This window comes from Numida meleagris, chromosome 20 (genome assembly GCF_002078875.1).
Source record: "Numida meleagris isolate 19003 breed g44 Domestic line chromosome 20, NumMel1.0, whole genome shotgun sequence".
Lineage (NCBI taxonomy): Eukaryota > Metazoa > Chordata > Aves > Galliformes > Numididae > Numida > Numida meleagris.
In genome coordinates, this window is record NC_034428.1 from 1,136,833 (window position 1) to 1,163,189 (window position 26,357).

A 26,357-nucleotide genomic window follows, 5' to 3' on the forward strand; every position below is an offset into this window, starting at 1 on the left:
CCGCCTGTTTTGGTCAGGCGGCGAAAGCCCGAGTTTGTGCTGCTCGCAAGGTCGGCTCGCTGAGAGCACACAAAAGCCTTCACGTGTCATCCAAGAAGCACAGGCACACGAGATGCGAGATCCTCGCAAGGATGTGCAGAACTACTCGCAATTCAAGCGAAAGTGGACGAGAAAACTATTTGCAGAGCTCCACTAAAACCATTAATGAGGCTGGAGTTCAGCTTGCCATCTTTCTAAGTACAAAAAACCGCCCTGTCCCAGCTGCATTCCCTTTCCGTCCGCCTAATGAGATCAGAATCAAAAGTTCTGGTCAGCGCAGGGGTCAGTGAGACCCAGTTTGAAACCCCCAGCCCTCCACCCCGACCCCGACCACGGGGCTGTGTGCGATGCTCAGTGCTCAGGTCCCACCTCGGGGCACGGGAGCGCAGGATCCGGGCAAACATGGCAGCATGCACTCCCGCAGACAGCACTTAGATGTATTTCTAAGGGCTGTGAGATGCACGTTTCATACTCCAAGCAGAGAGATCCCAGTAGTTTCAGCCAAGTTCATTCAGACCAAGACCCGGACCCATGGCACTGCAGCCCCCTCCCCTTCTCTTGGCTTTGCGCTCAGACCTGGCAAACCTTTCTGCTTCGCTTTTTCCTTATCCAGAAGGCAAAGCAGATGATCAAACAGATCAGCTCTAGAGACGATGCGTGCACTGCTTTCTGTTGTTGTTGTTGTTTTAACAGAAACAACAATAATGCTTCCCTCAAAGCAGGAGCGGTATCGAGGAACAGTGGAATGATTGTTGCAGGAGTGAATCTGGTTTTCATTAGGGGGAAGTGATGGGTCCAATTTCTGCCGGGACTGTTTGCTCCCATCTCCTGTCTGTGCTCAGGCTGGCAGTTAACCCTTCGGATGCCACGTCCCTGAGGCCTCGGAGCAGCAGGAACTGCCCCGGGTGTGGGGGGGGAGGTCTGGTTTGGGAAATCGATTTGGGGCTGCAGAGATTGATTTGCAGAAAAAGGCCCCCAAAAATCGATACATACCCGCATCCATATACACACACTCGTGGTTTTGTGCACGTGTGAATGCCTCTGCATTCAGACACTTTGCCAGTTCATCCCCAAGCCAGCTCCCCTTCCTTGTATTGACACAAACTCCCATCGCTGATGAGCCACAAATGTCTGCATTAAATTTTCACCACAACAATACATGTACCGACACTTTCTCTACGAGTTAATTCATCCATATGGACACCACACATTATTTATAAATAAACCAGAATAAAGGCCTGGTTTTAAATACAGCCAGCAAAAGGGGTCTGAGAGCATAGCTCCATCTGTAAAGGCATTTATACCACGGCAGATATTCTTTTCGGTACGCTCAGGGAAGCTTTGCAAGACACGACCAAGTATCCGCCGCTGGTTTCAATGTGTGAGAAGTAATTCAGTGCGTGGGCCACGAAGCAAGGGCTGCACAATTCACAGCGCACCCACACCGGGCCCTGGAGGGGGCACAGAGACCCATTACAAAGGGCACTTGTGTACCAGCTCCGAGCCTGAGGCTTTTCAAACTGCGCCCATTGGCAGTAACCAGCCCCAGCGGAGCAGCCACGTGGCCACGGCTCCTATCTTCAGATTTCAGGGCAGTGTAAGCAAAGCACATCACCTGCAGCTGGTTCCGGAGCCTGAAAACTTCCCTCGTGGTAGCTTTATAAATAATATCCCACCTTTCTGTAGCGCTGTTCACACCACATCCTCCCACACAGAGCGGGGCACAACTCGTGTTTTGAAACGCGAAACTCGGGGTTTCGCTTTCTGCAGAGCCCCGCGCCTGCTGAGAGCGGAGCACATCAAAGCTCATCCACCGCCGCCACGTCACGCTGCACCCACGCGGCATCTCAGCCCACCGCAGGGCTTGCAGCGGGAGGAAAGCGGCTCAGATGAAGGGTGGTGGATGCAAAGGGGGGGGATGCGGTCGCTCACAGCGGAGCTGGAGCTGCAGGCCCTCTGTGCTCTTTGGAAGCAGCAGCACTGGAAGGAAAAGGCTCTTCCTTCCCGTGGATGGAAACTCCTCTTTGCCATGCTCAGCACGGCCACGGCCCCTCGGGTCGTGTGGCGCTTACGGTGCGGCGTGCAACGTTCCCCCCCTCCTCTCCCCATGCCAACACATTTCAGGCCCTTCAAAGCAACGCGTTGTGCGCCCATTTTCTGTTCAGATAATTCCTTGAATTACTTCAAAGATCTTTTGCTGCGCTCCGTACAGTTATTACAGACTAGGTGTCTTACGCCAAAACATTAATTGCATCTTCTAGAGAGGGAAAAGAACAACTGCGTGCAGTAATGCATTCATTAAGTGACTGATTGGCACGGCCAGGAACGGGGCTTTAAATACAAACTGCATAGAGGGACGGAGCGCTGGGAGCTCCTGGTATTCAGCTCCAGTAATCTCACCTCTCTGCGGTTTATCTCTGCAAGTCGGATAATTTATCCTCCTCGTGGCAAGACAAAAAGGGAACTTGGCAGAGGGGGCAAGACAAAAGTAGACATTTTGTAGCTGCTAAGTGCTAACGTTCCCCAAGATAATTTTTGCAAAAGGTTTCTAAGCAGCCCCTGTCAGCCGAGTTGTATTTTGTTATTTCAAAGTGACGGTGGGAGTCTAATCCAGTGCAAACCCTTTGTAAATTTCAATGGAAATGTTCATACACAAAGGACACAAAAATGCTGAGCTGCTGCTAGATATTCAGGAAATCTAAATCTAATTTGCACTCCCAATCAGCGCCACGACCTCTGCAGTGCCTCTGCTTGTTGCTGTGTTTCCTTATTACAATTCCAACGGCAGTATCTCTTTTATATCAAATACAGTTCCATACATAGCTATAGACACAATCCTATGCACGGATCAAAATACAGCTCTAATTAACCACGGGGAAACCAGAGAGATTTAAACAAAAAGCACAAGCACAACACTATAGTACACTGGTGTAATTAATGAGCGTGTGGAAGGGTGGAGTAAGAACAAGGCTCTGTGTATCAGAGACGAAGCAAGTTGGGTATTTTCCACACTTAAGGAAGATGATAAACTTCCTCGTGCACATCCAAGCCACAGGTTGCCAGAAATACCACTATGTCCAAAATGGAACACTGTAAGAATATGGCATTAAGGACATGGTTCAGCGATGGGAGGTCAAGATGGTGGTTGGACTTGATGATCTGGAAGGTCTTTTCCAACCTAAAGGGTTCAATGAGGTGAGTGCTGGGAAACCCAAGAGCGCTGAGCACCATGCTCGGCCCGAGCGGCCTAACCGGAGTCTTCAGAAATGCTGGGCCTCACTAACTATGGATAATCCCACCAAAAATGACGCTCATCAGGAGCAAACAGAAGAGCTCCTTCATCGCCCGGCCCGGAGAGTGAAGCAGGCTGCAATGTGTATGGCAGGCCATGTAAGAAAGCATTCCTTCCCTACTGAATGCTGTAACACACTACTGGCTTCACATTAGCACAGCTATTCTAGAGTTCACCACTTTTTTGTCAGTACCAGAGCAAACTGGAGCACTAGCTGGAATACTATTAAAATAACAACGTGGTAAAATAATCCTAAGCAGGACAGCCATCAAATCCAGGCAGCTGTGCACAGATCCTGAAGTTAGAACTAAAGTTGGATGCAATCTCTGCTTGATCTCTCAGCCCTGTAAACCCCCCCCCCCCTTATTTTGCTATAGGGCTCAGAGCCTGAAACAGCTTTCAGTGATGCACAGTGAGGAACTCCTCCCCGTACAGTTGCAGCAGGCTTTACAGATTCCCACTGACTTGAGCTGGAGATGATATCAAATAAGATTAATTGTTGTATTAAAATGTTGGCTTGCGTTTTGGAACTAAGTGCATCACTTCCACAACCTTACAAACATTGGTAGAGTGAGGAATTCATTCAAGCCATCCCCCCCCCCCAGGAATGTATTTTAACAAATTCCTACCAAAACAACCCGAGCTGTTAGAGCACCCCAGGCTGGCTCCCATCTCAGACACCCTCCTACAGAGAGTTCTGAGGCACAGGCAGAGCTGCGGAGCTGAATTCTGCATTGTTCCCCACTCTGCAAAGAAATACACACGCAGAAATGCTTCCAATGGAGCTATCATATGCAGCACTGAGACTGGAGTATTCAAGCACACGAATGTGCATTTCACAAAAGTGTTTCTACAAAAGCTTATACCCAAGACAGACTTATTTTCTCCGGTCCTTGAAACAGACAAGCATTTTGGGACTTAGTCCTGCTGCATTTTTGGTAAAGAGCCACCTCTGGTGCTGCCTGCTGCCTGCTGGGTGACAGGAGAGGAAAGCTCATGAGCCAAACGCAGCCCAGCCCGTGCATAAGGAAGAGTGGGAAAGTCCAAATGTGCTTCTGTAGGAAGCAGGACAATTGTATTTGCTGGAAGGAAAGGCTATGCAGTTCCTCCTATTTTAGGGAAATCTATCTCCCGTGAAAATAAAATCCAGAAAACAAGCATGGAGTACATTCTTGAGTTTTGCTCTAATGCAAGCGTGTAACCTTTCCAGAAAGATGAAATAATTTCTTAGCTGCGCTCCTCGTATTGGGATCCCCCCAGGAACATGGAAAGCAGCAAACCAGCAGCTCAGAGCAGGGCAGGGCAGGGCAGGGGGCTGCAGGGCTGAGCAGCTGCATCCCCACCCCCGGCCCAAACAGCTGCTCCCTGCCCCAGGAGCAGCACTACCTGGCGGCCACGTGCTGAAAGCCACAAGGAGCAACCTGTTAGAAATCGCTGCTGAAGGTGGGATTGCCTTTGGCTGGGATTTATTGCTGGTTACCGGTTAAGCTTGCATAGTAAAAAAAAGGACCTCTGGAGAAATAATCACATCTCTTAAAGGGAAGAGATGAGGATGGATGGAGAATTTAAAGCAACTGATTCCCATGCTGCCGAGCCCAGACTTCCTCAGAAACCTGTTCCGCAAACCGTTCCAAACCGGGTCTGCAATATCACAGACACCTGCAGTTCCTCCCACCAACCACCACCCATGGATTTGCCCAAAGTGCATTCCCGCATTCATGGCCTGGACGCCTTACTCTCTTTATTTATGCAGTAATCACGGAATTGTATTTAAAGCGCAGAAGCAAAGTTCAGCGCTGCGATATAAGCAGGTGCAGGGCAGGATGCACATGAGCGTGCTGACTGTCACATCCAAGCCCCCCAAAATTTCACGGTTCTGACGTTAAAAAAAATCCTTAAAAGGCTTTTATTAAAGTCTTCCATGCTGCCTAAAAAGCTGTGCAGCGGTTTCTTTTCTACACGCAAGCTCACACACAGCATTCAGAATACAACCATACGATGGGGATAGAAACTCTTCCCTTTGGGCAAGCCTTGCCCCACGCAGGGCAGCTGTGCCCACACGTCCCACTCTCCTTTCCCTGCTGTCACGAGAAAGCATCCTATAAAGTAACTCTTGTTCACGTCCTTCATCTTCAAATTTATAACTGCCTCTAGACAGTGCAGTCAAGGGTGAAGGTTATGTGTGTCATACTTGCCAAGAAAGTGCCCCTTTCAACACTTAAGGAACACAGTCAAACTACAGATAAAGCAGCAGACAAAAAAGATTCTGTCTTTTTCAAGTATTATTTATCTCCTCCATGCCCTTTGTTTCCCTTGCAGAGGAGATATTAGCAGGAGTAAGATTCACAGACCAAAGTCCTTGAACCCAAGAGTGGGATTTAATTGGGTTTCACTTGAAGCTAACATCAGATGGGAACGCCGAGGGCTGGGCTCGCAACTCCCACTGCCGAAGCACTAACGCATTCTTCTCCCTGCACAACAGGTCTCAAGTCGGTATTAGGAAGGATCTCTGATAAGACTAAGGGCAAGGCGGAGTGCAGCACTCCCTGCAGGAAGCCCAGCTGGCCCAAGCCATGTCCCTGGGCAGGGGAAGGCAGCACGGAGCGGCCGCGGGTGCAAGCGAAGCCGTGCCGGCTGCTGCCCGCTCCCAGGGCCGGGCCGGGCGGTTAATAAGGCTCCTGATGAATGATTAGTATGGATTTCTGCACGGCTAATTTCCGTAACTATCACTCTTTGAAAGACAGCTCAAGGGATTTTGGGTTCAGGGTGCCTCTGTCTCTGCAGACACAGAGCTGCATTATATGACCGAGCTCAAATTGGCATATCCCGTTTCAGTGATCTCATGTGCGCTGCACTTTAAAATGATACAATATTTTGAAACATGCAACTACTTTACTGATACCGTCTGTGCCTAAAAGCCTTAGTGGAGCTCCAACAATGGCTCGTATCTTATTCTTTTGAAAGTAATACAAAGCCTTGGCATGTGCTTTATACTTTCTATCCATCACTTGGAGGCTTCATACTGAAATCCGCTTCCATACGAGCGTGGCCCTTCCTCCCAGCCCCGGTCACTGCGGCCGCCAAGCAGTGCCTTCACCGCTGCTCTTCCTGTAGGGCCGTGCTCAGCCATCCCGCTGCTCAACAAGCACCAAGAGGCTTCTGCTGCAAAGGAAACTGTGAGCTGCAAGCACTGACACAGGCACATGGAAGCACATGGCCCCAGCAGCTCAGCCCAACGAGGAGCGAAGCACTTGGAGCTTTTCCTTAACACAGTTCCTCCCCATGGGCTGCCAGGCTCCAGCAGCAGCAGCCCTGTGCCAGCACACAGCAGAGCTCGGGCAGCCACAGCATCAGGTTGCAGCCAAAGCAGATGCTGGGACACAAACCCATTTGGGGTACAATTTGTCAGACAGGTTTACCAGTCATTCTATTGTAAAACAACAACAATGAAACATCTGAATGCATTGCTCCCATCTGTCCATCCGTGCACGCACATCCTTGCTCAGCTTTGACTTCAGAAGGAGCACAGCTGGACCTGTTCACCAGTTCTCCTTTTTCCTATGCCAGTGACCCCTGCGAAGCAGAATTTTCTTTAGCAGCCATCAAGCCTTGAGTTAAATTAGGAATTAAACCATGGAATTCTGGAGAAAACCAAAAAATCCCCAAAGCCAACACAGCTATTTGTTCTCTCAAAGCGCTGCTGCTAGTTTAATCAACCCTCCTGAATCCTACTGAAGTCAAAATTAAAGCACGAGGCCAAACTTGAAGGTATATCTGCGTATATATATTACACAACCTGTAAACCATTTACGTATTACATTAAAGTGGATTTTCATAAATTAGTTACTGCCATTTTCTTGCTCAGTCTCAGGAGTCCTCTGTGCTGGAATACAGCAGAGAAAGTACCTGCAAGCTGAGACAATGTCCAAGTTCCTGTCAGAATGGAATGTAATTAGTGCAAATTAAGCAGCATCCTGAAAAGGAGGAGGTCAGGGAGAGCTGGCAGGGTCGAACTGGGTCATTACCAAGCATTTTTATGGCGAGGGAAATGGAGGGACACCGGGTTCCCCCCTGCCACTGCAGCCTGACCGCTGGCTCCGCTCCGAGAGCAGGACTGGTATCCATCAGTGGGACCAGCAGCAGCGCTGAGCCGCAGCGCGCAGACACAACGGGCAGTCTGGTTGGTCTTTCTTTCCTCCTTTCAGAATTTTCTTTTCTAAAATGGAGAAAGCAAAGCGGACTCACCGCCAGCCCACGGGCTGCTTGGTTAGTCCACGCTCGGATCGGACGGGCTCGGAGGCGCGCGTATCGGAGCTAATGCAGACACTGCAGCTTGCCCCAGGCTCTGGGTCAGAGCCCCACGAGCACGCCGTGCCCACCAGGCAAAGCTCCCCTTCCTGGTGCAGGACAAATCCTTTCCTCCCAGCCCTCCTGTCCCTGAGTGTCCCCTACACTCTTGGATCCAGCCCCAACCACCCAGGACGCATCCCGTAGGGCGAATCGGGAGCAAAGAAAGAAATCCTCATCCAAACCTCCAACGCGAGGAAAAGATGGGCAGCATTCTGTACCGCGGCGGTGAAAGCTCCAGCCAGGCGCAGAAATGCCTGCGCGTTCCAACAGTCACCCAAACCTCCCCCAGCACCAGCGCCTGGAAAGATGTCAGAGCCAGAGTGAGCGCTGAAACCCAAAGTGACAAAACCTCCAGCGGGAAACCCCCATTTCTCAAACTGCCTCCTTTTCCAGGAATGAAACCCTAAGTGCCCGCATGCGTCCGGCTGGGAGCCTCTGGAATCCTGCAGTTTGCTTTCCAGTGCTGGAAGCCACAGCACACTTTGCAGCCACGTACTCGCATTGTCAGGGAGCCCAGCAGCGCGGTGGCAGGGACTTTTTCTCATGTCTGACAAAACACCAAAAAAGCCCTCCAGCATGACAACAAGAAATAAATATCAAAAGAACATTTGAGGGGCTCAATAAATTGATCATATTCCGCTGAACCTTCACCCTTGTAACGATAGTACCATTTAAATGCTAATGTCATTTTTAAAAAAGTCAATTACAGGAGTTTTAAAGTAATGGAGTCAGCAGTCTCGATGTAAATCTGTTATATTAATCTGCTCCGTACACTGTATCCATGGGCACTGATGCATTCACCCCCTCTTCCCTGGAGGTAATGTTCCCTCGCAGTGGTACCAGTAATTGAATCAAGTTGATACAGACACCAAAAATATTGTAAGTCTTGTAGGTAATGAAAAGCATATGTTGATAAAGGCAGTTGCTGTACTTTGGGATGGAAGAGCACTGACATTTGGGAAGTTCAAAATTAGAATTAACCCTTTGATGATTACGTGACCTGAAACTGTCTTTACAAACTCTGATTTCACTGAGAAAAGCTGCTTGAAAGCTGCCACGGGATGCTGGGCCCCTGCTCCCGCTCTCCCTGTGTATCCACAGCTAAATTCACTGCCATGAAGGGCGGCCTAGAGCAAACCAAGCACGCTGGCTCCCACACAATGCAGGAGGACCTCACCTTCACCAGAGCATTGCAAACTAACTCTTTCTGAGGCTCCATCAGCTCCCCTGGGTATGTGAATGCAGGCAGCCTCGGCCAGAGGCTTGCCACCTCTCAAACCATTACAGGTGTGTTAAAACAGCCTGAGAACATCTCATCAATTCATGGAAAACTAGCTGCTGAGAGCAGGCATCCTGCACTGCGTTGCAATACAGCGTATTTCATTTGCACTGAACTCGATGCGATCTCTCACGCTCGGAGCCTGTTATCTGCAACTGCCTGTAAAGCAGGGAGTACCCACAGGGTGTTCAGAGTAATAAAAGAACCCCAAACCAGAGCAAGCACATATGTAATATTTAAAGGCGGGCTTTTAGTTGGGAACAAACTTGGATAAAGCCCAACATTTTGCAACTCCTCCGTCCACACTGGCCCGAAACAAACTACTCAGGTTATTTAGATTAGAACTGAAGTGGCACTTCTGCACACCCTGTACAGTCAGGAAGGCTTTTACGCTCCTAAAGCCTGGAATGCCCCTCACGTTCACCACGATTCGTTTTGTTTGGTGAACATATGAGATTATGAATGTGGGGGGGAGAGGCTGATCAGGCCCTGACGTATGGCATGGATGTCCCACAAACACCGACGCGCAGCCCTGTGCTTGCCCACAGAGCTGCACGTGTGTACACAGAAGTATTATCGCTGCCACAGGAGGCTGCCTGAATGTTTCCAGATAGTGAGAGTTATAAAAAATAAAAGACTAAATAAATAGATATTTTTAAGTAGTAATAATGAGAGGATTGCATTCGCCGGTACTTCGAAACAGAAACGGTACTTCCAGATAAAGAAAACTGTCACTGAACACATTCAGCTTATTACATAAACATGTGCCTGCTTTTGCTGCTAAGGAGGGGCTGATTAACGGTTCATCAAGATTTTCCTACCTCTGCCCTTTGTGAATTAATTTTCAAGCGCAGGTCCAATAAAATTTTAGTGAGTGTCACACACACATGCCACGGAAATATTTCCAGCGTCATTACAAATCTGAACAATTTGGAACAGGGCACCGCGCCGTTATTTTGTTAGCTTAGGGCCTTATTCTCCTATGGTTCAGGGGTTAAAGGGATCCACACAGCATTAAAACACGGTTCAGGCAGCTCCGAGTTAACCACAAATTCAGAACATGTCTGACAACATTTCAACATTCTCAAAACCTGGAACTGGTCCCAACGTGCTGCAGGCTCTAGTATCTAGAGACATCGATCTAGAATTTCAGAGAGGGGCTGCTGCTCCCCGAGCCGCCCCATAGCAGCATGGCAGGCCCTCCCCACGTCCCAGTGCACGCAGTGGGGTCAGGACTGGCTCTGGCAGAGGGGGGGAACCGCTGCTGCCCCAAGATCACCCCAAGGGGAACACGGCACGAAGCACAGCTCTGTGCTGCCAGTGCTGCCATGCCACGAGTGGTGTTTCTTCGACAGAGTTTGGAGTAATTTAATAAAATGACTGAGCGGGCAACATCCAACTACTTGCAGAGACGTTCGCAGTTAAACCCTTTGTCCTTTTGGCAAAATTGAAAATGGCCCTTTTGGCATCACTAGTACCACAAGCAGCACAGGGCTCTTTTTGCTGTTCAGTTTATTTTAGTGTTTGTTTTTAAATGTGAACAAATGGACTTCTGAGTGCTATCTCTTTTCTGACAAACCCCCCCACAGCCCTGGGAGCCGTGTATCCAGGAACGGCTCATTCTATTGCAATCATAATCTCCAGAAAAGTGCTGTCATTTTTGATGTAGTGTTCACAGACCCAATATTAGGAACAGAACCACAACCGTTCAGGCCTTGATAGAGACATAAACTGCATAAACCAAACCCTCCTGCAGCCGACACTGAAACTGAGGAGTGATGTGAAAATGAATTCATCTCCCACTCGGACCAATGTAAACAGGAGCAACTTTTCCAATCAAAGAACCACCTGCACCATCAAAGCTGGAATTCAGCCGCATCATCCTTTAATAACACTCTGACCTGGAAAATAAGTAAAATAGATGGCACTTTCCCTTCTCCAAAGGAAATCTGGAATACGTTGATCGGGATATTTGGATCTCTACCATTTGTGTTGTCAGGAGGCACCGGCCACATTTTATTACGGATTTCCTTAAAGCCAAGGGCAGGCTGATAACAGAACCAAACCGAACCAAACCAAACCAAACCAAACCAAACCACGTTACGTCTGAGCTCACATCTGATGAGTGAGTGGCTCTGAAGCGGTCAATTGGGGCCCAGTCCCAGCTGGGCCCACACAGGCCCTGCTGGGCGCCCTGGTCTGCAGAATGGTGCCTGGGAGGGGGACGGGGGTCTGGTGTGGCACCCCACACACACAGCCCCACACGCACAGCCCCCCACACACAGCCCCACATACACAACCCCACACACACAGCCTGAGGGGTGACCGCGGCCCGGGGAGCTCAGCAGGACTAGGCCACGCTTCTGGGGCAGGTAGCCCCACACACAGCCCCCACCTCCAGCAAGCGAGGCACCGTTCCTCACGCGCGCCTCACTCACTACCCCCAGCCAGAAAACACGCGTGCTTCGCTTCTATTTACTTATTTAAAGTCTTCAGAAGCGTTGCTGTCAGCCTGGAGAAGGGCAGAGGACTGTCGCTGCTTTTACGGCTTCGCAACACGTCCCGGGCCGCGGCGAGAGGGGGCGCCCTAGCACTGGGCTTGCGGCGCGCGGCGCGGGAGGCGGCCCGGCCCGGCCCGGGGCTCGGCGCTCGGCGCTCGGCGCTCGGCGCTCGGTCACCGCGGGGCTCGGTCCTCGGTCACCGCGGGCCCCGCAGTTCGGAGCAGCGCTCACCGTGCTGCTAAATACCCTTTTTTTTTTTTTTTTTTTTCAAATATGGGTTACGAATGCGTCCGCTGCAAAGCGCTGTACTGCACAGAGTGAGCAGAAACATCTTGAAACAGAGTTCAGAGACAATGAAAGGGGAACGGCTTCTGAAGAAGAAATGAATTGGATGCTTTGCCCTCCCGTTATCTACTGAGGGCTCCTAACAACGCTTCCCTGGGATGCACGCAAAGAATAACGAAACTGACGGACTCGACGGGGAAAAGAGTGAGAAGAGCCGCCCCAAAGCAGCAAAATGCGAGGCGGGAGGGCCGACCTGGGCTTGTTTTCTCCTTTTCCATTTGCCAAGTAACTAGTGCAGCCAAGCAGCCCATCCCACCCCGCAGCCGGCCCCTGTGCCTCGGCACCACCGCAGGAGCTGTGTGTGGGGTGTTCCTGCAGGGCTCTGCTCACCTCTTGGCAGCAGAAACCACTCCTGCACGCGGGGCATTACGGAGCTGGGACCTGGGAGACGGTGCAGAGACTGAAACCTGTCCGAGCGACACAGACAAAACCAAAAAAAAAAACCACCAGAAAACAAAAAGCATCTGACGTTCTGACACAATCCTAGCTCAAATCAACTTGTTCAGAATTTTAAAAACTTACCATGTTTTGAAAGCAGTGAAAATACTCTTGACGGTATCTGCCTGGATGAGGGCACAGGAGAGGCACGAAGCAGGGCTGACGTCCCTGGGCTACAAAACCCCTTCGTGTGGACAGAGCCTTCCTGGCAGTGCTCCTGGTGGTCCCTGCTCTCACACAATCTTGCAGATGATTTTGCCACCCAGCTGCAATGGCTTCGCCCTAAGTTAGCGTTCCTGGTGGTTTCCTCAATGAGGTCTTTGTCTCAGCAGTGCAGGTCAAACGCTGGGTACGGGGTTATTTCACCTGAAATTTGTCTACATCCCACGTAGACGTTCAAGAAATGTGTAATGACGTACACAGGGACATGGGTTAGTGGGCAATATTAATGCTAGGTGGATGGTTGGACTGGATCATCTTAGAGGTCTTTTCCAACCTTAATGATTCTATGAACCAGTTGTTCTAATGTCCTTGCAATTGTGAGGAATTGTTAACTCCTCTCAACCAAAAAAAAAAAAAAAAAAGTTTTCTTCCAATTGAAACTTGAATATATTTGGTTGTAGGAGCAATTTTTACAGTTAGAAAATTTAAAAAACAAATGGTTCAGACATTTTTATAGGCATAAAAATGGAAGCCAAGTTGGTTAGTGGTTTCAGATGCTTTTTATTTGCAAATCAAAAAGAGCTTCATTTATAAATTGAAATGGTACTGGCTGCTAATCCTGAAGGCAGGCTAAGGCCTTTGGCTGTACTTGAAGAAGTAGGGGAAAAAAAATGCATTTGAAATACAAATTATTTCATTTGGAAAAATGAGTGCTGTGGTTGGACACTACCTTTATTTTTTAACAAAACTCACATCAAGCCTTTCAGAGGACGGTTACGTAGTCCTAACTGCCTCTGACACCGGACCACGTGCGCTGTGCCATGTGATCTCTGTGCCAAAGCTGCATCCTGGAGCACCCTCACCCTTCCATGCTGTCTGAGCATGGGGTAGGGCAGACGTGAGCCCCAGCCCCTCATGCTCTAGCTCCCCACACTCAGGATCCCTCTCCCTTCTGCTACAAGGATGGGAAATGATTAGTTTGTAGTCACTAACGTACCTCGCTTCAGGTTGGATGCTGGTGTGATCAGCTCTTATTCTGCATCACATCATCAGATGGGGGCATTTTGGTATGGTAAGGATTATGCCTCTGAAAAGATGTACCAAATCCGGAGTTGTTTTAACAGGTGGGTCCAGAAAGCGGGGATACGTGAAACATGAGGTGTGCTACACCAGACACCAGTCTCAACATTTCTTTCTTCCTGAACTCTCATCCTGATGCACTGTGAGGTAGGTCCGCTACCTGCTGAGCCTGGTTCACTCATTTATCACCCAGCAGAGAGTATGAAAACTGGCAGAGGTGCTGCCAGCTCCGTGCCCAGCCGCTCACCCCACCGCAGGCGCTCGTACAACCAGCAGTGCAACTGCTCAGCGGACCCAGAACATCTTGGTTCTGTCTCCAGCACTTTGCTCCTGCCTCACAAAACGTATCCGCATTTCCAGTGGGAGCTCCCTCAGCATTCCCGAGCGTCCTGTCACAGCACCTAGGGAACGTGGGCTAGGGCTGACACCTTGTAGTAAATGCTAGGAAGCGAGTGGCAGTGTGAACAGGCCTTGTTTTGGGGAATTGGTAGGGCAAGGATGAAGAAGGACGTGAAGTTGGATGCAGCAAATGAACAGGGTGGGGAGCAGCCGGCTGCACCAGGTGCTTCTGCTGTGTGTTCCTGAGCCCCTCCTGCAGCTTTAGGATGGGTGCTCTCAGCCAGCGGAGCCTCAGGGATGAAGGCAAACTCTGATGGGTGCAAGGCCAAATGCAGTGCAAAATGAACCTCAGTTCAGACTGGCAGAACTTAAACTTGCCACTGGTGAAGGGGCTGGAAGACGGGTCTGTGACACAGAGGACGCCGGCTCCTGCTGTTTGTGGGTTTCCCAACAAAACACCAAATAAATTAGTCCAAGCTTTGTTATTTTAATTCCCTTAAGCAATTACTGACCCTCTTTTGTACCCCGGCTCATCCTCCTCCGCCCTGTGCTTCAGTTTTTCTCTCTCTGCTGATGGAAAACCAAATCTCTGCTGCTGGGGTCGGTCTCTCCCGCTCCCCTGGCTGAGATCACGGCCGTTATCGCGGCGCGGCAGCACCGTCAGCTGTCTCCTGCAATTGTTCCTGCTGCAGTCAGACTTCTTTTTTTTTTTGGCTTGGGGGCGGTTTGTTTTATAATTTATAGCAAAATAAGAATGATTTCTTACACGAGAAACCATTCTCTTATTACACAGGGTTCTTATTTCGCGGCGTTAAAGAAGCTGAGGAAATGCTGTTTGCTGCACAGGAGGTGGCTGGGCAGCAGATTTCAGCGCACTACTTTTTTCCCTTAGCACCTTCCATACGCCACATATCAATCCTTCGCTTCCTATAGATGATAAGCAACGCTCATTTGCTCGCAGTTGTTGGGAGCTCCTACCCACGGCTTCCCCATCTCCCACCCCTGGCGAGGGCCGGGCGCTGCCGGTTCCCTTTCCTTTCCCCGCTCTGTGCTGAACCCCTGCCCGGCCCCGCTGTGCTCACACAGAGCCCTCCAATGTTCCGGGGCCGTGCGGTGAGCGCCCGGGGCAGGGCAGCTGCCCGCTGTGAGCCAGCCCCGCTCCTGCCGCGACCGCAGCCGCGCCGAACACTGCAACCCCTTATCCTGCAGCGCCCGTGACCTCCTGCCATCTGAACGTCGCGTTCTTCCCCGGTGCTTTGATCCGACCGCATTTACCCCCCTCCCAAAATCTGCGTCCTGGGGGCCTTGACCTCAGACTGCGTCAGTATCACAGAACGATGTTTGATTTGCTTTCCCGTCCCATGCACGGATGGGAGATCGGCCGCTGTCCTCTCTGCTTCAGAAGCAGCACACGTGCACACACCGGGGCTCCGGACCCTGCACCCTTCGGGGTTTGCAGCACGAAGCCCAGAAGCAAGCAGAGGCAGGTCAGGACTCAAAGCCACGTGGCTGAGAACTGGCCAGCCAGCAGCCAGCCCCAAAGACGATACAGGAATTCCAGCAAAGTCAGAACCCTTGGCCAAGGAGAAGAAAACCCAACCTGTATTTTTAATTCTCAAAACCTTAACCATTTAAAAATCCTTGCAAGTTCATTAAGGGAAGCTCAGTGGCTTGCCGAGGGTTTGGTCTTTGTGCTGTTTTCTTATAGGCATACGTGTTTTGACAGATGTGGAAGTGCCAAGAAAACCCGCAGCACTGCTGGCTCCCTTCTGCGAGGGATCCGTAACCCAGCAGCCTGAGCACTCGCAGCTAGCTGCACTGCTGCTCCAGTGCTCCCAGTGCTTCCCAGCGCTGCTCTGGGGTTAAGGGCTGACCTTACACCGCTCACACGCCAGTTTATGAAGGCATTTCAGGGATAGCTGAGCCCTGTTGGATGCTCCTGCTGTCCGTGCAACATGTAACAAGACCGCTGTACACCTTTAGTGCTTAAATCCCAGACGTGCCCATTCATTCCTACCTGGGCAGTGCCTTGTTGGACGGGCTCTTTACAACAACGGCAGTGTTTTCTCGTTCACAGCTGAGTGTCCAAAGCCACAGCAGAACCCATGAATCTCGCAGGATTCTTGTAATGGCTTTAAACCTTACATTGTGGGCTGTTTATGGCGCGGCTGCATTTGCTTCAGAGATTTGTTTTAATGCTGTTGGTGTTATTTAGAGAGATATTAAATTCAAACAGCTTTATGGTCGCTAATAAACATCTATTACCATTTCAGACATTCTGATATGAAAGCCTCATACAGGTGCTCTCTCTGAACTATGCAGATTTGATTGATTAGGCCGCGGTACTTTATTTTACACTCCAGTGGCCGCTAAATCTATTATTCAGATTAAAAATTGCAGTTTGTGCAGTGGGGGAATCACTTCACGCTCAACCTGTAAAATAAAAGCCCTGCACCAAAATTCTCCGGGAACGAGCACGGCGCGCTGGGAGCGGGTCAACGGGAGAAAAGTTCTGGAGCCCCTGACTCCGTGCTGCTCAGAAGATGGATTTCTCCCTCTAATGTGCATCACACGCACTGTCAAGCCAATGGTGCTCGGGAAGCAAGATGTATGGAAGGGAAACCCTCTGAGACGCACGCATGGCTAAAGCAAGAATGACACCACGCAGCAAACACTCAGCTCCTGAACCAGCAGGGAACATCTGTGTGTCACCTCTGTGCGTGGGAGCAGTTCCGCTGGGGTCAAATTAAGCACGGGGCTACGTTTAGACACTTCTTACATAAGAGGTGCCTTAGTGCACTGTTGCTATCCCTGCAGCGTAGAGATTCCCCTGCAAGATGCAATTCCTGCTTAATTAGGAACTTTGGTCGGTCTGCGTAGTGCAGAGCAAGGCGATAATAAAGGAGCTATCGACAGTGTTTTAATCTATCCAAATTTTCTGTAATAAAAGAAGTATTGAGGACTGCAGCAAGGAGGAGACGGGGTGATGCGTGCAGAGTGCTGAGCCATCGCAGAAAAGCTCTTCCCCAAACATTTATAGCGGGCATGCAGCTTTGCTGTGTTTTGTTTCTAATGACTCATTTGTCAAAGAACTGCCCAGGCCATGGATTGCCAGAGACACTTGGAAACTTATGAGGAAAAGAAAGGGAAGAAGCCATCATTTCAGCTGTTCTTAAGACTCTGAATGTGAGCTGGCTGCCGACTGCAACAGGTCCAAGGGCAGGGGGAGCAGCAGAGTGCACCAGCTCCCAGCTCTCCCAGTGCCCGCCGCACTGGGACCAGCCCCGCTCAGCAAGGAGCTCGGTGGGCTCTAGGCATGACATTTGCACCACCAATTTTGATTCCAGCACAGCCCCCATTTGTTTGCCCGCGTGCCCCGGCCGCCTGCTTGCTGTGCTCCGCCGCAGAGCACCGGGAGCAGGTTGATAAATGGCCGGTTTGTAATGCTGTCATGCCAATTTCGTCCTATGGGAAATGTGTCTCTCCCTCAAAACAGCTTATTACCAACCTGTGGCTGAGGCAATGATCAATCAAACTGATCAGATATGGCAAACATGGTAACTGATATAAAGAAGAGTTCTTACTCCACAGTTTGAGGTTAACGTGACGAATGATGGAGTGAGAAAGAATAACTTACAGCGAGAAAGCAGCCCATTAAACGCTGAACTTAAAGCAGCTTTGGGAAGCAGAGTTAACACCAGTTCCTCTTAACGTGCTCTCGTATTCCCTCTTTGTCAAAGTAACCCTGAGCACGTTCCATTGCAAGCAACCTGCACAACCCACAGGGAATGGGTTTTAAACACACGGCTTGATTCTAAAAAGAAATTTAAACATCTGTGCACACCTCCAGCACTCAGATATGATGATCACCACGCGGGCAGGATTCTCCTACTGACGGGCAGCTGTGTCAGAATCCAAATGAAATTAAACAGAAAACTGGGAGCCAACCTGGAAGCCCCAACCAGATGCGTACCCACAGCTCGCCTTCACTTGCAGGCCACAGGATGGCTCGAGTTCAATACAGAGTGTTCGAGTTTCACAGGGAACAAAAGGAAGTGCTAAGCATGAAGCTCTACCACGCTGCAAATCTAACATCCTCGCATTTACCGTGTCTCAAATCATGTAAAAAAAAAAGGAGCACAACTCCCTTGAGGCAACACTGACACCTTCACGTGCATGTAAAGAGCAGCACTGGGATGAAGGTACCCCGGCACCACTTTCAGTCATTATTATACAGCAAATAACCCTTAGTTTTATATATTTTTATATATAAGATCTCAAAGTATGGCAGACGACGCGCAGCCCGGTCCCTGCACACCCCTGGTCTCAGCCCTTGGAAGCGCTGCAGCGGCCGTTCAGCCTCTGGCAAACACCTGATGTTATTCACTTGACTGAGCTTGTGAGAACGCAGACTTATTTGCTAGCAAAATTAATGAGGAAAGAGAGTCTTCAATGAGACAATAATTTATGGCTTCCACCGCGGCCGGCAAGTGCAGGGAAATGCATCCGACTGCTCCTCACGCTGAAGGAGAGCACAGGAAAAAGGTGTGGATTTACTTTCAGAGATATTGGCTGTTATTTCAGTTGCAGGCTTTTGATTTTAGGAAGCCCTTCCAAAATTTGAGGAAGGCTGAAATAAACGGGCCCTCTGCCCCCTCCTGCTCATTAACTTAATGCCAGAGAAACAAAATCCTACTCCACAGCTGCATGCCAGAGATAGGATGGTACAAACAACTCACAGTGTATTTAATTTTATCTTTTTTATATATGTATACTATAAGTTGAGAGACATTCAAATCCGTTCAGGACTCTGCCTTCAGCATTATTCATCCGTGCTTCACACAAAGGTGACGGCTACAAATACGAATCTTCCCTGAAGCTCAGACCTCCAGCCTGGTCCTAAACACCAACTCTTTGCTTTTCAGAGATGGAAAACTGCGAACAGAAAAACCAGAAATGCACCAGACAATGAAAACACGGATAATGGCTACCAAAGTCAGTTCTTCTCCCCCCTCCTTTTTTAACAGATAGGTTTTAGACTCTATAATAATCACGCAGCTAAGATACAAGGTCTCTTGTTGGCAATAACCTACATGACATGACTTAGAAGGCAGGTGTTACTGTAATTAGCTATTGTTTGACTATCAAAAGTCAGAGCTGATTAAAGCCACTAAGTACAAGTGCACTATTTTATTTCAAAGAATATTATGAACTGCATGCTGGGACTCTTTCACTGCGGACCTACCTTCCGGAGTCTGCTAAGAGCCCATGCCAGCAGTAATCAAAACTAAAATCTGCATAAACCTTCAGGGTTTTAATTCAAGCAGAGCCCTTTCATTAGAAATATGTTACTTTATGAAATCTGGTCGCCAGCAAGGGGAGAAAAATGTGACTTCTTAAGAAAAGTGAATGGCATCTCTTTAGTGATTAACCCAAGATTAATGGAGGCTCCTACTGCTAGGCCTAAGTCCATTTTATTGCTAATTCATTTAGGTACTATTTCAGATGTACTTGATGAAAGTCACCTGCTAAGAAGTCATGTTTTGGCAAGCAAGGATAGCCATTATGGTCAAATCCCAAATAGAATTTTTATTAAAGAAGCTTTGAAAAGTGTCTTGTGCGAGTCTTTCAGAGACATACTATTTAATGTACTCAATTAGTTAAAAATTTGGGGCCCGAGTCACTAATCAGACATTCATAAAGCTTTTATTTTTCTGTCTGCTTGCATCCGTAATGTTCCAGGTAGGACGAGCGCCGCGCGGGGACGGCTGAGCTCAGACAAAGGAGGAGTGCTGGGGCTCAGGGGCTGTGCCGAGCCCGCTTTGTTCTGCGGCACCGGGAGCCGTGCAGGCCGCCTGCCTCAGCGCTGCACGAGGGCAGGGCACGGGGTTTGGGCACGGGTCACTTTCGTCTCACACTTTTCTGCATTTTGTTCTTTTAGTTTCGAGGGGAGCTCGTGGTGAGAGAGCGCGGTAGCGGCTCCGCCGTGAGCACCACCAGCCCCAGGAGCATCCTACACCTCCGTGCCCATCCCGGCGTGGGGCTGCTGTGCAGCTGGGGCTGGGGCCGGCCTGCTGCTGCTCGTGCAGAGGGACAGTGGCCACATCCTAATGCCCACAGCCAGCGTGGCCTTCGGGCCAGCTGTGCCCGTGGTGAATAAATGGATGGGTGTCCCAACAGGGGAAAGATGCATGCTCCTCTTCCTCAGCTCCTCGCTAGCCAGGCACGTACAGTGACGGAGCATGGTCTAAAAGAGTGCAGTTACTGCAGTGCTGCTAACCACTGGGTGCAGGTTACTGCCCTTACAAAGACACAGGCCTGAGGAATCCCCCTCCAAACACGCACAAGCAGGCACCTGGCAGCTGCCACAGGAGCAGGGGGTCCCAGCCAGACCAGCGTGGAGAAGGGAAGATGAACACATTGATACCCGTCCTGTTACAGAGCTGATGGTGTCTTAAAGCAGGGGCAGTCTGCAGTAAGATTTCCTCCCCCTCCCTAAGTACAGGACGCTTCTGAACGCAAAAATTTGGTTCTTAAACTTTTTTTTTTTTAAATGACTGACAGAGTTTTAAAAATATTTGCTGAAATTAGACTCATCGGACGTCAGAGGAAGGAAGGCAGAATCTTCCGATGGTTAGAACCAGGAAGAGCCACCAATGCAGCGGTGGGCACGAGCTGCCCCACAGCACCAGCGATGTTCAGAGCTCCAAGAAATGTCAGGACGAGATCTGGGGCAGGATTCATCCCAGCAGAGATCTCCCAGAAACCAGCATGGACTTGTAAAACACGGGGCTGAAGGGAACGTGTTACCGCGAGGGCCGCCTACGTGATAACGAAGTTAACCTAATCTGTTCCTCTTGTGTGCCGGGGCACTCACACATGCAAATCTTGTCTTGTTCAACTGTGTTTGTTCACCTCCATAGTCCTTCGGTGATTCAAATCTGTGTCTTACTATCCTATAATACCCTTGTCTAACAGTTCTTTTTAAATGCATGTGTTAATTATCTTGCCACTGCTGTAATTTCTCCCTGTAGTCCATTAATTAAGAGGTCACAATCTAAGAGCATGTTTACCCAATAAGCTTTCTTTTTTAATTATCCTAATTGCTTGGATACTGACAAAGACTCTATCCCTCCCCTTTCTCTGAGTGGATTAGAAAACGACATTTCAAAGCCCCACACAATGATGGGCTTGTTGAACACACATATATATGTTTTTATAACGCCGCAATCTTCCAGCGGCAAAGGTCAACAAGACACAAGGCACCATCCTTGTCTGGCTCTATAGAACAAAGATACAAATTGCCCTTCATTAATTTATCTAGTCGTGTGCAACGTTATATTGGCTGGGAAAAATAGAAGCAAAATTTGTATATTTTCAGCAATACCAACAAAAGCAGTGAGGTGTGCACGGCTTGTTCTCCTCAGGAGAACATCAGTCTGTTGCAGAATGCATCCCTGCCTGCACCTTGTGGATGTCTTTGCCTGACAGTGAGTGGGGAAAGAAAGGAAAGAGAACAAGAAAGAGAGGAAGAGAAAAGAGAGAAGGAAGAAGGGAAGGGGGGAAGGGGGAAGAAGGAAGAGGAAAGGAGGAAGAGGAAAGGAGGAAGAGGAAAGGAGGAAGAGGAAAGAAAGAGGAAAGAAGGAAGGGGAAAGTAAGGAAGGGGAAAGAAAGGAAGGGGAAAGAAAGGAAGGGGAAAGAAAGGAAGGGGAAAGAAAGGAAGGGGAAAGAAAGGAAGGGGAAAGAAAGGANAAGAAAGGAAGGGGAAAGAAAGGAAGGGGAAAGAAAGGAAGGGGAAAGAAAGGAAGGGGAAAGAAAGGAAGGGGAAAGAAAGGAAGGGGAAAGAAGCGCAGGCACTGAGCTTTTACTGTAGCAAAAATTGGTTATTATTCCACCCACCAAAGCACTGCTTTCCCATAGGTCTACTGAAATTACACATCTTGGGAAGCAGCTCCTAACACTCTTTTTACCGACTTGGCAAAATTCAGCAGATAAAATCTCAACCACTTAAAAAATATAAAACCTTCCTCTTGTGAAGCTTTTAAAAGGTAAAACATGTAGCTATTTGAATTCCAGATAGGATTTTAACACCGCAATTAGTAGAGGTTATGTCCAAAAAAATTACTACTCTGTCAGAATGTGAAACAACATTTGATATGTCATCCAAAGTCAATTTTTTTTGTTTCAATAAAGCAAATGTCTCACTCAGAGCAGTCATCTCAGGAACTCCATAACAGAAGTATAATTACTTAGAAATTGCTTAGGTACGCGTGATTGATGCATGGTAAATAGATGTTTCCAGCACTTATTGTTTCTCCCTGATGGATTAGGAAGAGTTGTTTAACAGCTCATTTGCCCAGTCCTCCTGGTGTTCCTCGGGTCTGGCTGTGCCAGTCAGCACCAGCAGCTCCGGGTAGTTTAAGTCTCTTTAATAAAGATTAAGATGTCAGAGGTCCCGCATTGCTCAAAATCCCAATTTTATTAACTTCTCATTATCAGCTGAAATATGAAGTGCATTTCTTTTCATCTAAAGTAAAGCGCTTTCTCAAGGGAAAGGACAGATATTTAATATACGTTGGTGGTGGCCAAGGTGGGTCTGCTCCAGCCTTGCTGGACGCTGGGGAACCTTTCTGCACACGATGGGTTTGAGGACAACAGCAGCGCAGCAGAGCAAGGCCTGCACGGTGCTCATTCCAGGAGAGCGCAGCAGCATCCAAAGTCCATCCTCTGACCACAAGTGCAGATAAGTTCTAATGCCATCGACGTGAACTTAGGCAGCTACTGATAAAGTTAACTTGCTGAAGGCAGCAACACCGCGCAGTATCCAAATATCATCTCTTTTCCAAGAGTGATTTTCCCTCTTGTGTATTATAACCAGGCTCATGCCAAAGCTACAGCTCAGCGCCGCGAGCGGATACGCAAGCGCTACGCCATCCTTGCAGCCCTTTAATCAAACAGCTTCATCTACCTCTCATTATTTCCATCTCTGTGCCTTTCTAAGAGCACGGGAACACGCAGAGGTGCAGATGACAGCATGCCCTGCCCAGGCCCAGCTCGGGGTTCCACGATCTCACACCTTCCGTATTTCTGCTGCTCCACCAAAAGCACAGCGCAGTGCCTGCGTGGAGCTGTTACAGCAGAATTACTGCTTTACGTTTGCTCATGGGTTTCCATCCCGTTCGTTTCCAGCAGACACTACGCCCACTTTGCTGAGGCCAGCAGCAGCACAGGCAGCAGCTCTGCAGGAAGCGCTGCTCCTCTGCGATAAAACAGGGCAACGCGGCAGAGAAAGAAATCGCCCCATCAGTATTTAGGAAGGAGAAGTACATATGCCATAAGCTGTCTATTTCAAAGGTATGTATGTACAAAAGGCATGATAAGTGGGTGCTGAATAGTTAGGAGTGGCAATTATCAGTTACACATATCATTATGGTCTCTCAGCTTTTCAATAGCGCAGAGTTCCTAATACCATGTTTACTGGATCAGGTAAAAGGGGACTCTTAATGCTGTGCAAATATGACTTACCAAAGGACTTTGCTTTCTCACCTATTCCTGCGCTTTTCAAATCAACATTATTAATTGGCCGGCTTATCGGTAAGTGCTGTCTGGCAGCTAAAGGATGTTTCCACCCATTGCAATGATACATAGAAACTCAGCAATGTCAGCCTCAAGGACAAAGAACTTCCACGTTGAAACAAAGAAAAAAAAAGATTTTGATACATTAAGCCTTCCCAACAGCAGCGCAATACACTTCGGCACTAATTTGCTGCCCCTAATTGCACCTGTTCTTCTGTATTCTATCATCCCTGTTTTCCCTCCTCATTATATTGATTTAGAAGCTTGGCTTACAGCTGCAAATACAAAGGCTCGATGGGGCCTTAGGAGGTAACTTCCAGCCCTTCCAACCAACTTCTCACCTGCCAGCTCTCCTGAGCACCAAATCCACTCGGATGTGGAGAGAAAAGTTTGTCTGACAAGGCATGCCCGAAACAAAGAGCACAAAACTCACCATGCACCGTTAAAGAACAGCAAAAACAAGTCCAAAGTCGGAGGGAAAGCACTCACTGCCCGTACCCGGAGCGAGCTGTGCATTGCCCAGTGCATTGCCTTAGCAGCTGGGCCCATGAATTGGGATGCTCAGCATTCCCCCCACCCCAACCCCTCCGCCTTTTTCTTAAGGAAATGGTTATTCATTTAGGTAGGCACTGAAAGAAAAAAATCAAACAAATATTTGCTGTGCTGTGTTAGCATGGGGAGGGGGAGCGCGGGGTAAGCCCCTAAATGCAGGTGAGCTGCTTTAAACCCAGCGGGGGAAGAAGGGCCGCTAACAAAGCTAGCCCTGGCTGTGCAAACACCCGGGAGGGGTACTGGTATTATCTATTTCTGCTTGGAAGAAATCACTGCACATGGGGTTATTTGTAATATTTGCCACTCATTTCCTAGCTGACCTCCCATGTACTCCAGCCCTGTGTGCTGACATCCACGGTCCCGGTTCCGCTGGTTCTGGAATGGTCCGTTTAGATCTAGTAAAAGGAAAAGCCCTCGCCATTTCATCCTATGAAACCCCAGAAGAAAGAAAACGCCTTCAGAGCCTCAGCCAGCTCTCCTACACTTCTGAACTTTCGGAGGAAAAGAAAAACTCCATCAGGCCCTTTCCTCGTTCTTTATGTACAACAGCTTCTAACGCTTTCAGGCTAAAGCAGAACGGAGAAAGCACAGCAAGGAAATCTATTTCTCGGGTATTTCCAGCCCAGTTGGTGCGTGGAATTAGAAGGAATTCATTTCTGTCAATGTCACGTGTGAGGTTTTCATCTGTGTTCCTCCGACCAGAGGGGTTCGGATGAATCGCGGAGATGCTTCCAAACTCCTGAGCAAGCGGCCAAACCAAACAGGCTCCCAACTCCAGCATCCGTCGGCGACCGCTTGCCAGCCCTGCTATCATCCACAAAAAGGCCATTTAAAGTCCTCTCCCAGTGACCTGCTTCTGTGGTCACGCTTATTTCTCTACCCTCCATCTGTGTAACACTTTTAAGTCACAGGAAGGTGAACGCTCCTGCAGCAAAGGGCTAACGCCTTGGGCTGGGGTCAGCAGGAGCACCCACAGAAGGATTCTGCGTCCCTGCTGCGTGCACTGCAGGGCTCTGGGCAGCTGAACCCAACAGGGCACAGCACGGCGTAAGGCCCTGCAGAAGCAGAAGGCTCCTCCTGATCCGTTCTTAAATCGATTTAGAAGAATTATCCCTGCACAGCACTACGAGAAAAACCACTGCGATGCAATGGCATTCTGCAGGCTTGCACCAGGCTGCACGTGATGCAAGCTGGCTCCCAAAAAAGCACGCTTGGGCTGTGCTATAATGCGTGTATTTTTTAATCATAGGTCACTGGTGTCCTGTTCCCTGCTTTTCGGCTTCTTGTTTTTAAGCAGCGCTGCAGCTGCCAGGAGGCCACCTCACACTGCTCCCTGTGCCACCGTCCCTTCCCTTCTCCAGGTGTTTCTTTTTAGCAGCACACCTCTAATAGCCCTCCCACCTGACAGATATTCTCTTTAATTGCCGTGCCAGGCGATTAACAGAATGCTGCAGGCACCTCGGGACCGCAGATTACATTAATAGAACCACCTGGCTTCCGCAACGCATGCGACCTATGTAATAAATCCCAATCCCAGATTTCACTCTGGAGAAGAGAGCTGTCCTGCTGCTTGCAGCACTCATGTATAACCCTGGCATGGTGAAAATAACAGCAACACCCACACACTTCTGGTGCTGCAGTTGCAGCTGGAACAGAGCGTCCTGCTGCAGTGCAATTCCTGCACCAACACCTTGTGCAGTCCCTGCATAAATATCTCAGGCAGCTCCTGCAGCGAGCATCTCGTGCAATTCCTGCACCGATGCCATGTGCAATTCCTGCACCGATGCCATGTGCAATTCCTGCACAAACACCCCGTGCAGCTCCTGCACAACCCCGATGCGCAGAGCAGCGGCAGCACGGCGGAGCTGGGGCTTTCCCCCCGCATCCAGCGCGCAGCTCTGAAATCCCAGAGGCCATCATTCCCAAATTTGTGATGTTTTGTCTACTCTGGTGATTTAAGGTTTGTCAGAAAATGTCAGAAAGGCCACGAGGCCAAGGGCTTCCTGATGACTGAGGATTTTCTTTCACATGACCTTCCTGAGGTTGATTTTGGGCTCCAGACAGTGCTGCCTTCAGCTCTGACAGGGGCCGGCTGGCAGCAGATTCATGGTGCTCTCTGGGGCATTCTGGCATTTCGGAGCCGAGCTGTAATGCCTCCTAATCATCCCGAATCTGACTGCCCCGCTAATCGCCTTGCAGGCGGCACGTCAATGCCCGCCTTTCATTTGGCATTCGTTTCGTTAGCAAAACAGGAGTGTGTGCTCAAAGGTATGCAAACAATTAAACACATAGCTTGATTTAGATGAATTAAAATGTACGCGGAGCAGTGACATTTCCTATGGGTTACTGCAGGCGTTTTCAAATGGGGAATCGCTGAGCTCTATCTGTACAGCAGTGGCGTTGG

General features: G+C 49.3%; 1 protein-coding gene across 9 annotated transcripts in view; it reads right to left on the reverse strand.

The window, feature by feature from the left end:
* Positions 1-26,357, reverse strand: part of PRDM16 (PR/SET domain 16) — a 338,929-nt gene that overhangs the window by 57,499 nt on the left and 255,073 nt on the right. The window contains exon 1 of one of the 9 annotated variants that reach the window (XM_021417571.1): positions 11,440-11,488. The exons of the other annotated variants lie outside the window; for them this stretch is intronic. The gene's annotated coding sequence lies outside the window, so the exon portion shown is untranslated. Of the gene's footprint in view, positions 1-11,439; positions 11,489-26,357 lie in introns of those variants that run through there. 9 annotated transcript variants of the gene reach the window in all.